This window comes from Cuculus canorus, chromosome 1, assembly GCF_017976375.1.
Source record: "Cuculus canorus isolate bCucCan1 chromosome 1, bCucCan1.pri, whole genome shotgun sequence".
Taxonomy (NCBI): Eukaryota; Metazoa; Chordata; class Aves; order Cuculiformes; family Cuculidae; genus Cuculus; species Cuculus canorus.
Genome location: NC_071401.1, coordinates 95,276,439 through 95,287,335, shown reverse-complemented (window position 1 = coordinate 95,287,335; position 10,897 = coordinate 95,276,439).

Sequence of the window (10,897 nt, the reverse complement as noted above, 5' to 3'; positions counted from 1 at the left end):
GGTTGCATATAAGCCACAGCTGGTCAGCATGTGAAAAGGCTACTTAATGTGTCTGTGACAAAAAAAAGGCTCAGCCTTCTAATACAAGAGATTCTTATAAAACCTGTGCCCTTAAAACTTGGGGGGGGGAACAGGGATGGAAACAAAAGAAAAAAAAGAAGTGGGTTATTTAGTAATTTATTTGCAAGATAAGGGCAAGAGCAACTATCAAGAGGGTGGTGGATGCCATGAAACTTTAAGAAATAGGACATCCTGAGAAAGCCTCTTTCTAAATTAGAATGACTTGTCTGGATATTAAATAGAGTCTGCAGTAAAGCAAAATGTACAGGATTTATAGTTATGAGTGATATTGTTATGGACTTGGTCAATTTACCTTTTCATCAGATTAGTCAACATAATAGGAAATATGAAATGGCAAAACAGCTAGATGTCATCACGTGCTTAGTGAATTTTAATCTTCCATTTACAATATTTGAGAATATAATGAAAAATGCTAAATGATGCCTAATTTAAGTGATGCAGTAGTGATTTTCATTAACTTCATTTCACTTTTCTTGTGAGATTTGCAAATAAATTCTGGCATTACTTGCATCCCTTTACAAGGATGAAGGCAACAGCTGTAAGGATGCAAACAAGAAACATTTGCTGCACAGTAAACAGCATGTATTTCTGAAACCTGACTAAGATGAAGCATATTAATTGTTTGTGCATAAACTTCAATCTTAATGACAGTTGTCCAGAGGGACACTTACACAATAAGATCTTCAATATACAGACACTTAAGCTTATGTGTAATTTCAGTTTTATGTGTAATCCTGTTCAATATGCAATATAAAGTTGCTAACGTATGTAAGTGACTTTAGGATCAAGGTCATGGTTTATAGAGTGATTTGAGATTCCTCAGGATAAAAATGCCATCTAAATGTAAAGATACTCTTTGTTAGGCATTAGTGTTTTACAGACAGTAAATTTAATGGGTCTGATTTTCATTTACCTTTACAGTCAGATGAGGGATCTATTTTGGAAAAGTCACCACTGTGGGGGAAGAAAAACAATAGCCAGGAAATTGCTAATGTTAATGTGATGTAAAGTCAAGCAACCATTTCGAATCTCATTTAAACTTTGATTCAGGAAGGGACTGAAACATGCGCTTAATTTTAATCATGTCAGCAGTCCCAGCAGTCAGTGAGAGCACTTGAAATTAGGCGTATTCTGCCTGCACGGAGACCTTAGTCAACAGAGTACAAAATACATTACCATTTCTCATCTGAATTGTCGGTGCCCAGTTCTTAATGGATGGATGGTCTTCTCCCAAAACATGATGACAGAATAGATATTTGATGAAGCAGAAAAACTTCTCTGCAGAAGTCAGTGAAAGGAGATGGTGAGGGGAGAGAGAACCTCATCCTTTGAGGGGCATATATTTTAAAGGGAGTAAGATAGAAGCCCCGGCAAAATCCCTGATGTAGGTGCTCTGAGACATGGAGCATATCACTCTTATCACTCTTCGATGGCTCATACTGGGTACCCACACTCCTGTCTGTCTAGGCTAACCATCTGAAGTAATAGGACACAAATATTTTCCATAGAGATTTAGCTGTCTTCTGCCACCTTCCCCCCCCCAGGTCAACGTGTTGTGTCATATCATTCATCTACGCCAGCAATAAACGATTGCATCAAAGAATTCACTACAACTGTGCAAATCCAAAGGCTACTTCAGACTGCCTTCCTTTCAATGGCACTATTCAAATTATCTGTATTATACTTCATTTTAAGAAATAATCTTTCAAGGCAGCTACTTTGAATGTCTACTCAAAACAATATCCCCTTGTGTATTGAATTTAAAAATAAAGTGTACATTCTGGCTCTCTATAGTACATATTTACAAATAAGACACAGTCACAGTTCATATTTTGCACTTTCATTTTTAAATGCTATGTTTAATCTAGAATTTGATGAGGCGCTTGGGTCTTTTCACAAACAGAGATCAGAAAGAGATATTTATGCTGTTTCTAAAGTAATGATGTGCAACTTAATGTTCTGCACAGCCACTTATGTGTATTTATATATGTGTCTGTATAGAGATATTTTTATGTATTGTGAATGTGTTTATGATTATATCTTTTAAAAAGTTACTTGCGACAGAAAGGATTTACACAATTCTTCAGACTTCTGCATTCTTTTGAAGAATCCATTAAAATAAATTTATTTCTGATACTCAGGGACTTAAAGAATTGTTAGTATGTTGGGGGGGTGTCTTCTTTTTAACTTTTTTTTTCTTAAAATTGATAAGATGCATTTATTTAGCTTGTCTATATTTTCTCCCATTAAGCAACTAGATATTGTGAACACAGCTAAAAAAATGGAACTGGGAAACAAGTGCTTTTTGAACTTTGTAATCATCTTCTTTCACAATCCAGGGCAATTTCACAGGTTTTAAGATTGGAAGGGATCATTATGATTTTCTCTTCCCTTTCTCAGAGATCTCTTTGAATCTCCAGCAGGATCCAGGCCACAGGAGGCCACGCCTGTGACTTGTATGTGTTTAGCTTCCTGGGAGTGGTATAAAATCTGAAGGGATAGAAATATGGCTATTGAATCAACATGCTTAGTATCTACCCATCCAAGTTAAATTTAAAGGCATCAAGTTATGAGAAATTTATCATATTCCTTTTTAAATATAGTCTTATTCCTAGATTGAACTCTACATCATGCAGTTGAATACCACTTGCCTTTGGTATGACAGACAAGGAACCTCCCTGGGATGAGACTTTCTCACAGTACATTTCCAGCAGAGAAATGGGGAAAATAAGACGTTCAGATTCAGTCATTATTTCTAGCCTTGGATCTGCTGCATGACTGTAATGCCAGCCTGATACCTTTCAAAATTACTTTTAAAATCGCAGAGAAGGTCTCCTGCAGTTGTGGGAACCATATTCAGTTGAAATTTAATTGCGTACAAAACATATCACGTATTAATGCAGGACTACTTTAGACCACGTTATTTCATTTTCTGCTGTTCCCAGGCTTCCACGTAAAAACTCTCTCTCTTGATTAATTTCAAAGGTTCTAGTTAGGAGCAGTTACAATGTTTCTTCAGAATGTTATCATTGCAGGAGATTGGTCCATTGTCCCTATCAGCGCTGCAGAAGTTTCTACCTCTGCCAAGGTCTGGAAGGTCCATGGAAACTGACTGAAAAGCTCCACAGTTTAAATTAAAAGTAAATCTCTACCTTCATTTAGTGATTTATTCATCTTGATCCTTATGTGGATAGGTATACAAATCCTACTGAAATAAGACTTAAGCAAAAACACAATAAAATGCTCCTGGTAAATACTCAGCTGACCATGTCATGGCCCATGCATCTTGGTAATCATTCACTACTTAAACTCAACTTCAAGGCCAACAAATAATTTTAGAAGACTTTTTAAAAGTATTTTACCAGAAAAGACTGTGAACATTGAAATTGCACGGAACACAATTAGAGATAATAAAATATTCCCCGATAAAAATATTACAAGAGTATTTTTTATTTCACCCCGTTTAGATAAAATTTCCTTTGAAAGTTTCTATCTTCCATCTAACCCAAAAGATTGGATTTTAAGTAGTTCCCCAATAACAACAATACATCTGGAGGGGCAGCAGGAAAGAGACCTCCTTGGGGAAAACACCTATGGGTAAAAATCAGTGGAACACGCAAACAGGCAGGTATCACGGTGGGATTCTGCTACAGATCATCTAGCCAGGAGGAAGAGGCTGACGAGATAGTCTACAAGCAACTGGGAGAAGTCTCACAATCACTAGCCCTTGTTCTTGTGGGAGACTTCATCCTACCAGATGTCTGGGGGGGGTCAGTGGAATGGCCACCCTGGACTTCCACAGGGCAGACTTTGGACTGTTTAGAAGGCTGGTTGATAAAGTTCCTTGAGAGGCAGTCCGAAAGGGCAAAGGAGCCCAAGAAGGCTAGATGCTTTTCAAGAAGGAGATCCTGGCAGTGCAAGAGCAGGCCATCCCTGTGTCCCGGAAAATGAGTGGGGAAGAAAACCAGCTTGGATGAGCAGAGAGCTTTGTGTGGATCTCAGAGAAAAGAGGAAAACAAATTAATTTTGCAGGAAGGGGCAGGCATCTGAGGAGGACTACAAGGATGAAGTGAGATCATGCAGAGAGAAAATCAGAAGAGTTAAAGCCCAACTAGAACTTGATTTGGCCAGTTCTATGAAAGACAATAAAAAATATTTCTACAAATACATTAACAACAAAAGGAAGGCCAAGGCAAATCTCCATCCTTTACTGGATACAGAGGAAAAAATAGTGATAAAAGATGAGGATAACTTTGAGGTATTTAATGTCTTTTTTGACTCAGTTTTAAGTGGCAACGTATCTCTGGGTACTCAGCCTCATGAACCAGAAGATAGGGAGCAAGAGCAGAACAAGGCTGTCTTGATCCAAGAGGAAAAGGTTAGAGACCTGCTTGGCCAATGAGATGTTCACAACTCTATGGGGCCAAGTGGGATCCATCCAAGGGTATGAAGGGAGCTGGTGAGCTGGTGGAGGTGCTCACCAAACCCCTTTCCATCATCTACCAGCAGTCTTGGCTGACTGGGAAAGTTCCACTTGGATGGAGGTTGGCAGATGTTACAGCCATTCACAAGAAAGGTCGGAGGGAGGATCCAGGGAACTACTAGTTTGTCAGTCTGACCTCAGTGCCGGGGAAGGTCATGGAACAGGTCATCTTGAGTGCTATCATACAGCACACACAAGACAACCAGGTGATCCGTCCCAGTCAACATGGGTTTATGAAAGACAGGTCCTGCCAAACTAACCTGATCACTTTCTATGACAAGGTTACCCACTAAATGAATGAGGGAAAGGCTTGGATATACAGTGTTTCTCACATTATTCAGCTTGAGAAACTGGCTGCCATTGGCTTGAACAGGCACACCCTCTGCTGGGTTAAAAACTGACTGGATGTCCACGCCCAAAGAGTGGTAGTAAATCGAGTTAAATCCAGTTGGAGGTAGGTCACAGGTGGTGTTCCCCAGGGCTCAGTGTTGGGTCCAGTTCTGTTCAATATCTTTATCGATGATCTGGATGAGGGCGTTGAATGCACTCTTAGTAAGTTCGCAGATGACACTAGGCTGGGAGGAAATGTTGATCTGCTTGAAGGTAGGGAGGCTGTGTAGAGAGACCTGAACAAGCTGGATTGATGGCTGAGACCAGATGTATGAGGTTCAACAAGGCCAAGTACCAAGTCCTGCACCTGGAACACAACAACCCTGTGCAGCACTACAGTCTTGGGGAAGAGTGGCTGGAAAGCTGCCTGGCAGAGAAGGACCTGGGAGTGTTGGTTGGCATTCGGCTGAATATAAGTCAGCATTGTGCCCAGGTGGCCAAGAAGGTCAATGGCATCTTGGCTTGTATCACAAACAGCAAGGCCAGCAGGACCAGGGAACTGATTGTGCCCCTGTGCTTAACACGAATACTGTGTTTAGCGTTGGGCCCCTCACTACAAGAAAAGGATTGAGGTGCTGGAGCACATCCAGAGAAGGGAACAGAGCTGGTGAAGGGCCTGGAGAACAAGTCCTGTGAAGAGCAGCTGAGGGAACAGAGGCTGTTTAACTTAGAGAAAAGGAGGGTGAGGGGAGACCTTATCACTGCCCACTACAATGTGAAAGGTGGTTGTAATGAGGTGGGTGTTTGTCTTTTCTCCCAAGTCTTAGGGACAGGTGATAGGATGAAAGGAAATGGCTTCACATTGCCCCAGGGGAGGTTCACATTGGACATTAGGAAAAATTTCTTCACTGAAAGGGTTATCGGGCACTAGAACCAGCTGGTCTGGGAGGTGGGTAAGTCACCGTCCCTGGAGGTGTTTAAAAGATGATGAGATGAGGTACTCAGGGTTATGATTTAGTAGTGGACAAGTACCTGCTGGACTCAAAGATCTTTTCCAGCCACATGATTCTATGGTTCTAAAGAATGCATTTTTCTTTATAGGGGTATATTTCCTAGGATATCTAGATTAAAATGTGCTGGAAAAGCCTATGAAGCTCAATTGTATCTGCTCTAGCAAATATGCTGTTGATGGCTCAAGTAGAGGGCAGTGTGTCAGATGTTTTGTTTCCTAAAAATACTTGAGAGCTTGTGCCCGTGACTTTGGGCATCTAAGACGAAATCACCGAGGTGGAACACTGCTGTTTTGTTTGTGACACAATCCTCCATCCCTGGAAACATTCAAGGTGGGGTTGGACAGGGGTCTAAGCAACCTGATCTGTTTGAAGATGTCTCTGCTCACTAGAGCGGGTTCAGACTAGATGATCTTTAAAGATGCCTTCCAATCCAAACTGAGATTCTCTGATGTGTCACTAATAACAACATCACATGAGCCATCCAAGCCACTCATTTTTACTCAAGTAATCTAACCATTTCTAACAGTAAGACATAATTTCCAAAGGTATTTCTCCTTCTCTTCTGGTTGCATAGGTGAGGTAGGGGATAGAGGCATGTTTCATTGGATGCTTACAGCAACCAAGCAGAGAAAAGCAACACTAGGAAAAGCTGATTGGTTTATTTTACCCACTATCTCATAAAAAGTCGTAATTGACATTTTGATGCATGACATGTTGCATTCTTTCATAACACTACAGTAATTGAATACACATGAAACTGTAGTGCACTGGGTGACCCTGGAGTGTGCCACACACCTGGAAGTAGTGAAGTTCAATTAATGTGTCATTGCTACTAATAACAGCTACCAGTGAGAACCTCCAGCCAGTTGCTACACCAGAGGAAACAGTAATCCTTGTATTTAGAGAGACAGTATACAGTAAACACCAAGAATCTATTGTTTACGTGCAGAGCTGTTTTGGATCAACAGTTAAAATCTCGTTCTCTAAGTAACATGGTTTTTAACCTGTCTTGTATTTGTCTAGATTTGTATGCAAAAATTTGCAGATACTAAAATAAAACCAACTGAAAGCCAGTAGTAGACTAAAACAAATGGTATTGAGACAAAGGTACATGCAATAAAAACAGGACATAAGTCACACATTCAAGCAGAAAAATCTATATAAAATAGCCTTCAGAAGTCGATATTATCTGTCAAATCCCAGGAAATTTACAGTTAAGAAGTGAAACTCCTTCCCTAACTTGCCTTATCGTTAAGATCAAGTTATCAAAAGTCCTCCGTTAAGCATATGCAAATATTAATGTGCATACACAAACACTCTGAGTATTTTCTTCCTTTGGTTTACAAAACTAGAGGACATCGAAACTGAAAGTGTACATCTGCAGTGGATCAGAACAGAAGCCACAGGGCTGGTGTTTTCCTTTGTAACATTTCAACATCAGATCTGTCAGGCTCTTGAGACAAGTTATGTGTCCTAGGTGCTGAACCTAAGAAATTATTAAACTGTTTAACCAAAAGCTCATAGGAAAGGAAAGATCCCTCCAATATGGCCTACAACATGTCTGTCCTCACTAGGATTACAGAGTAGAATATCGAGTTACAAACATTACATCATTTGAAAAAGCCTCCACTGACTGAAAGCCATGTTAATACTGAGGACCATGATGTTGATTCATGAGGAGTTTAGCCTCTTCACAGGAACCCTGTTTGCAGTATCAGACCTGTGCATTTTTACTGGTGTTGACACACATCTCAGAGGAATTGTAGTTTCTGGTTGAGTAATCTCCAGAGATAAAACATCTTATTGAAAATGGGTTTGACCTTCTGCAGAGCTCCACTCTTCTTCTAGCAGCTATCAACACCACATCTATTTTATTCCTCCAATCATGCTGTTCTCTCATCTTACATTTGTCTAAGATTTATCTGTCAGCTTTATCTCTCCCTAAATTCATTTCAGCTCTCTAGCTGATTCTCTTAGGCATTCATGATAAGTAATATTCGCTGTTCTTCATGGTCCTCTTTCCCCTCACTTTGCTTCTATATGTCTTAGTTTAAAGTCTGTCCCACTGACCTGCCTGAAATCCCATATTTTTATGGAATTAGGGTACAAACTTCCATAGAAATGGGTCTCTTAACAGTCACTAAAGCACTGGTAGGCAGTCGAGAGAATATTTGTCTTGTATTAATTGCACAAATATTCAGCTCAGTCTAAGATCCCCTCCGTTTTTTCTGAACTATCTAGTTCACGCTGCATGTGTTCAGAGGGTTAGAGGCATCAGTGTAATCAATCCCACTGTGAGTATTTGCACTGTCTGATACTTGCAATCTATTCAGGGTAAACAGTTGTCTGCCAATCCCCACTGCAGGAAAGTTTCCCAAGATATGCTAATAACATGTCTCCAGTGCTGGAGAAAGCCTGAAGTGGAGAGAGATTGGAAACAAAAAAAAAAAAAAAATACAGAAAACGTTCTCAGTTCAAAATGGAGGAAAGAAGAGAAAAACGCTTTCTGAATTTCACTTTTATATTGAGTAGCAGGAGGCAAAGAGACTGAAGACTTTATGAAACCATTCACATGATAAAATGAGTGTTTGGAGACAAAAGTACGTACCAGATTCTGTTGTCTCTGCCGTTTTCTTCGCTCACAAAAGAAATACATTGCATTTCTGGAAATGTAAGAAAATTCTATATAGGTTTTAGGGGAAAGAGAAGTGGAGGTGAGGGTGTCTTTCCATTGCAGCGTGGTGGCCACCATCTGGGAGACTTAAGCCCAAGAACTGTATTTGGCTGAGGTTCGTTGTATGGAGATGGTTATACGAGAACAGATCTCAGGAATGTTCAGAAATTCATAATAAGTCGGATCGGAAAACAGTGCAGTGATTTTACATATTGCTCCATAGCAACATGAAAACAGATTTCTCTTGGGGTTTTGTAGATATGAGAATATAAAAAAAATTTCTTTGGAGACATAAAGCTAGGTGTTGAAGCTACTTGTAAATACTCGAAACCCTAACATCATTTCCAAACTCAGTGTTAGCTACTTATACTGCTATGGGATTGGGCCCTTCCAAAGACAATGCATAAAAATCCTGAGCAGTGAAACGCATAAGCTGGCCACAGGGAGTGGGATCATTCTTACAGTCTTCTTCCTACCTTAGGCTTAGACATCTTCCTCATTGTGAGGTTTCCTAACTGGGATTTTCTTCTAATCTCTTCATATTTTTTTTTTTATTTCTTTGTTTGGTTTGGATTTTGAGGATTTAGGAGAAGCAGCAAAAGAAAACATTGTTTAAGCTTTAAGACTGGAGGCAGAACAGCAGTTTTCTTCATCTTCCTGTCATACCACAGAGTGGTCCTAAATTCATTAAATAAGGGGAACATTCAATTACATTTGAGGAAATTCAAACTTTAGTCTCCATCTTCTCAGCAACAGAAGGATATAAGTAGGGCTGAAACTTGCTGTCCTTCAGGTTCATACAGGGCTGCTGTTCCCAGAAAAACTAAGGGAAAATAATAATTAAAAAAAAGAACATAATTCTGGTCTGTTTGCAGGGCAGTTGGCTGAGAGAAGGGAATCCTACACTTCATCCTGTTCCAAAGACTTCTAATGCATTCTTGTGCAATATCTGTTCCCAAATAATATACATTTAAAACAAATAAAAAACCCTTGGAAAAGACATCAAAGATTTGTTCCTTCTCTAGTAAATCTTGATTCTTATATGCGCAGTGAAGTCAATTCAGTAGAAGAGTACCCTGCACACACGCTCAAGTATACAATGGTCTCAAACCTCTTCACAGACAAGTGTTATAGTGCTTGCACGGCAAGGTTTTGGTAGTTAGGAGGCTGCGTGGGTGGCTTCCATGAGAAGCTGCTGGAAGCTTCTCCTATGTCAAATAAAGCCAATGCCAGCCAGCTCCAAGATGAATCTACCACTGGCCAAGGCTGAGCCAATCAGAGATAGTGGTAGCACCTCTTGGATAACATCTTTAAGAAGGGTGGCAGGGGGGAGAATCTGTGCAACGCCAGCAGCCGCCAGAGAGGGGTGAGAGCATGAGAGAGAAATAGCTCTGCACACACCAAGGTCAGGGAAGAAGGAAGAGAAGGAATTGCTTCAGGCACTGCAGCAGAGATTCCCCTGCAGTCCGTGGTGAAGACCATGGTAAGGAAGGTTTTCCCCCTGCAACCCATGGAGGGTAACACTGGAGCAGATATTCACCTGCAGCCTGTGGTGGACCCCACACCAGAGCAGGTAGATGCCTGAAGGAGGCTGTGACCCTGTGGGAAGCCCACACTGGAGTAAGCTCCTGGCAGGGCCTGTGCACCCATTGAAACAGAGAAGCCCATGCTGGTGCAGGTTTGCTGGCAGGACTCATGGCCCCATGGGGGACCCATGTTGGAGCAGTCTGTTCCTGAAGGACTGCATGCCATGGAAAGGACCCACACTGGAGCAGCTCATGAAGAACTGCAGCCCATGGGAAAGACTCACATTGGAGAAGTTTGTGGAGAACTGTATCCTGTGCAAAGAACTCCATGCTGGAGCAGCGGAAGAAGGTGAGGGGTCATCCCTCTGAGGAGGAAGAAGCAGCAGAGACAACACGCGATGAACTGACTACAATCCCTATTACCTGTTGCCTCGCACCACTGAGAGGGAAGACATAGAGAAAATTGGGAGCAAATTAAGCCCAGGAAGAAGGGAGGGGGTGGCAGATGTTTTAAGATTTAGATTTTATTTTTCATTATCCTAAACTGATTTGGTTAGTATGAATTAAATTATTACCCAAGTGAAGTCTGATTTGCTCATAACAGTAGTTACTGAGAGATGTTTCCTTGTCCTTATCTTAGCCCACAAGCCTTTTGTTATATCTTCTCTCCCCTGTCCAGCTGAGGAAAGGACTGATAGAGTGATTTTGATGGGCACCTGGCACCCAGTCAGGATGAACCCTCCAAAACAAGAGACCTGTAATTGAATCCCTTTGGATGAAGGAGGGAAAA